This window comes from Schistocerca americana, unplaced genomic scaffold, assembly GCF_021461395.2.
Source record: "Schistocerca americana isolate TAMUIC-IGC-003095 unplaced genomic scaffold, iqSchAmer2.1 HiC_scaffold_457, whole genome shotgun sequence".
NCBI lineage: Eukaryota > Metazoa > Arthropoda > Insecta > Orthoptera > Acrididae > Schistocerca > Schistocerca americana.
In genome coordinates this window covers 60,001-65,000 of record NW_025726189.1, presented here as the reverse complement: position 1 = coordinate 65,000, position 5,000 = coordinate 60,001, and positions in this window count along the sequence as shown.

The following is a 5,000-nucleotide window of genomic DNA, read 5'->3' as shown; positions in this document are numbered from 1 at the left end:
CCCACCCCAACCGCCCAACTCGCAGCTCCAGCGGATGAACGGCGGACTTTGCTCGCACTCGCAATGTGCAATCCACCCCTATAACGTGCGTTTCATGAAGAGTTATGTCCAATATGCGACATTCCCGCTGTCCCTATACATGAGCTGCGAGCTGTACCACGTACGAGCTACAGACGCGAGCGCGTTGCTCTCTGTACGAATGCAGATGCTCAGCGGCAGCTAGGAGGCGCTCCATCCATGTCGGTACCGGTGAGCGTTGCACTCGCAGTCGCAAAAACGTACGGCAAGTATATTACTCGGAAGAGTCAATGACAGTCCAAGCCCCCCTGCGTGGGAAGAGTCTTCCTAGGCCATGACCCACCGGAAGGGCGCAGCGTCCCCCACCCCAGACATGTGACGTCACACTATCGGTATTGACGACTAGACTGATTCCTTATAATCATTTGCCATACACCGGTGGAAGCTGCCGAGACGAGTAACTACATAGCGGGCTCGCCGTGTCACTAATGTACAGAGATACAATAGTTTCGACTGGAACCGGATTAAACGTATACACGGCGCTGATTAGTAATAGATAGAGCCATCAGAATACAGATAATGTATACAACTGTCCGTATACATGCTGAAAGACTCTGCTCACAATCACACGTCAGCCAGACACTCTTATCACGCACTACTCTCTGCCTGTAACAGGCACACAGACAATATCTAAGCACCAGCATGGAACAACACCCAGTGCATCCTCTCTGCCACATTAGACAATCCACACTATCATAACCAGACCGGGAGGTCCACTCGGAAAACAGAATATCCCACCCTTCCGACAACCACCATTGCTCAGCTAAGCCACCAACACCCACACATGTCCTACACAGGGGTGCACCCAACATCACAATACTGCCTCCTGTCACACCACACAAACAATGGCACGAATGAAAGACACAGGTCTGCCACAAGCATGGAATCAGAGCGCCGCCTGTTATGAGCCAAAGGTGCACCCTGACGTGGCAAATCAGATGATGCCGCAGTCATTTACTTACGATAATCACAATCAACAAACCAGCCCCCCCCCCCCCCGAAAACACCTTTCCTTACAACAATGTGTGCCTTAACCTAACCCGTATTGTGCCTTAACCTAACCCGTATTGTGCCTTAACCTAACCCGTATTGTGCCTTAACCTAACCCATATTGCGCCTTAACCTAACCCATATTGCGCCTTAACCTAACCCATATTGCGCCTTAACCTAACCCATATTGCGCCTTAACCTAACCCATATTGTGCCTTAACCTAACCTATATTGTACCTTAACCTAACCCATATTGTACCTTAACCTAACCCATATTGTACCTTAACCTAACCTATATTGTACCTTAACCTAACCTATATTGTACCTTAACCTAACCTATATTGGGCCTTAACCTAACCTATATTGGGCCTTAACCTAACCTATATTGGGCCTTAACCTAACCTATATTGGGCCTTAACCTAACCTATATTGGGCCTTAACGTAACCCACGTTGCGCCTTAACCTAACCTATATTGTACCTTAACCTAACCCATATTGTACCTTAACCTAACCTATATTGGGCCTTAACCTAACCTATATTGGGCCTTAACCTAACCTATATTGGGCCTTAACCTAACCTATATTGGGCCTTAACGTAACCCACGTTGCGCCTTAACGTAACCCACGTTGCGCCTTAACGTAACCCACGTTGCGCCTTAACGTAACCCACGTTGCGCCTTAACGTAACCCACGTTGCGCCTTAACGTAACCCACGTTGCGCCTTAACCTAACCCATATTGCGCCTTAACCTAACCCATATTGCGCCTTAACCTAACCCATATTGCGCCTTAACCTAACCCATATTGTACCTTAACCTAACCTATATTGTACCTTAACCTAACCTATATTGTACCTTAACCTAACCTATATTGGGCCTTAACCTAACCTATATTGGGCCTTAACCTAACCTATATTGGGCCTTAACCTAACCTATATTGGGCCTTAACCTAACCTATATTGGGCCTTAACGTAACCCACGTTGCGCCTTAACGTAACCCACGTTGCGCCTTAACGTAACCCACGTTGCGCCTTAACGTAACCCACGTTGCGCCTTAACGTAACCCACGTTGCGCCTTAACGTAACCCACGTTGCGCCTTAACCTAACCCATATTGCGCCTTAACCTAACCCATATTGCGCCTTAACCTAACCCATATTGCGCCTTAACCTAACCCATATTGTGCCTTAACCTAACCTATATTGTACCTTAACCTAACCCATATTGTACCTTAACCTAACCTATATTGTACCTTAACCTAACCTATATTGTACCTTAACCTAACCTATATTGCACCTTAACCTAACCCATATTGCGCCTTAACCTAACCCATATTGCGCCTTAACCTAACCCATATTGCGCCTTAACCTAACCCATATTGCGCCTTAACCTAACCCATATTGCGCCTTAACCTAACCCATATTGCGCCTTAACCTAACCCATATTGCGCCTTAACCTAACCCATATTGCGCCTTAACCTAACCCATATTGCGCCTTAACCTAACCCATATTGTACCTTAACCTAACCCATATTGTACCTTAACCTAACCTATATTGTACCTTAACCTAACCTATATTGTACCTTAACCTAACCTATATTGTACCTTAACCTAACCTATATTGGGCCTTAACCTAACCTATATTGGGCCTTAACCTAACCTATATTGGGCCTTAACCTAACCTATATTGGGCCTTAACCTAACCTATATTGGGCCTTAACGTAACCCACGTTGCGCCTTAACGTAACCCACGTTGCGCCTTAACGTAACCCACGTTGCGCCTTAACGTAACCCACGTTGCGCCTTAACGTAACCCACGTTGCGCCTTAACGTAACCCACGTTGCGCCTTAACGTAACCCACGTTGCGCCTTAACGTAACCCACGTTGCGCCTTAACCCAACACACGTTGCGCCTTAACCCAACACACGTTGGGCCTTAACCCAACACACGTTGGGCCTTAACCCAACACACGTTGGGCCTTAACCCAACACACGTTGGGCCTTAACCCAACACACGTTGGGCCTTAACCCAACACACGTTGGGCCTTAACCCAACACACGTTGGGCCTTAACCCAACACACGTTGGGCCTTAACCCAACACACGTTGGGCCTTAACCCAACACACGTTGGGCCTTAACCCAACACACGTTGGGCCTTAACCCAACACACGTTGGGCCTTAACCCAACACACGTTGGGCCTTAACCCAACACACGTTGGGCCTTAACCCAACACACGTTGGGCCTTAACCCAACACACGTTGGGCCTTAACCTGCTCTGTAATTGTCATACGACGCGTTAAATTAGTGTGGTGTTGCCTAACTGCAACCCCCGCAATATAGTTTGCTACTCGCACTGCCTGGTCCCCAGAGTATCGCTTCATGTTAAACACCTTGCAGCTATACACTGTAATGCGGATGGCAGCAGGACGTACATGCTCAATGCCCTTCGCAGTTGTTCATTGGCATTTGCATGGCGAAGCACAGCCTACGTTGTGGTACGGCGTGTGTCAACTGTCCGCTGATGTTGTACGTCCAAATCACACACTGTACTGCACATTGGTCCTCATGTACTGAATGATACATCGTGGTACATGTGTGACCGTACCACGACTGCGCCAACAACGGCGAACCATACGGTCCAAATATTGTGCACTCAGCTACGTGTCGTCTCCCTATAAGAGCTGGATTGCAGTATGGTATGCCGTGGATGGCGATCAGCATGAGCCGTCTGTTGATGTAGTGGCGCGTGTTGTCAGACGTAGTCGTCTCTTCTCACACACCGTGATAGCATGGTGCACTGCGTTCCACATCTGCGACATGCGACAGAGGCCGGTTGACAGTCGTTCGCGCAATGGACATCGCATACGTACGGGGGCCACCTTCCACGTGTTCGCGAAGCGTGCACATGTTGTTGCGTGTATGTGGGCAGACATAGTGTGTCGTGACACCTGACACAGGCATGCAACAATCGTTGAATTTGCAAATGGCGATGGACGTCTACGTTTGCTGGTGACGTTACGCAAATGAACAACTGGTAAACGGTTGTGGTGCGGTTGTTCTCGCTAGAGGTGAATCAGTGATGGCGACGATCGGTTGAGCTACCAACCGGTTGTTTCAGCGATACCCACCATGCCCACGAACGTGAATGGCATGTGGGTGTGAAGCGATACGCGGCGGTGGCTGGGTGGGACCGTCCCCGGCCGGTGAGGGGGGGCCTCCCGGCGTGCTGGCCGCGCGGTGCGTGGGCGCACGCGCTACAGCCGGCTGGTGGGGGCGGCCAGTGGCAGGCGCGCCGGCCGACGGAGGCGGCAGGCGGCGCAGCTGCGCGCCGGCGCACCCTGCACGCGGCGCCGTGCGGCCAAAGTAGGTCCTCGCGGGCCCGGTGCGAAGCGCGGTGGACATCTGCAGTGTGCTGGTCCGATTGAGGACTGTGTGCGCTGAGGATGCGCCGCCGCCCGGCGCTCGGCGCCGCGACGCCGTCTGCTGCTCGGTCGCCTCTGCGGTTCTCGCAGGTGGTTTGTATCGCAGCTGTGCGGACGTGTTGGCGCGTGCGCTGTGCTGGGAGAGTTCGCTTCGGCACCCAAGTGGGGCTTTTGTCCTTCTGTGGCGCTGGCGTTGGAGCTGCCGGCCACCGTAGGTGGCGCGTGTTGTCTCCCGCCGGCAATGCCACGACAGCACGCTCCCGGGCCTCTGTCGGCAGCGGCAAGCTCAGTTGGGAGCACGGGTGGTCGCACCTAAAGCGTCTACTCGCCAAACTCCGGGCGATTGCGCCTCTCTCGAACCCGACCAAGTACTTAGGACGGCGCTGCGCGCCGCCGGGACCTGAGAGGGTTTCGAGGTGTATTGTGCAGGGGAGCTCAGCCTCCTCCTGTTTGCAGAATAATTGAGCGGACGCTTGCGTGTTCGCGCGGGCCCCCGGGACACACTCCCGGGCG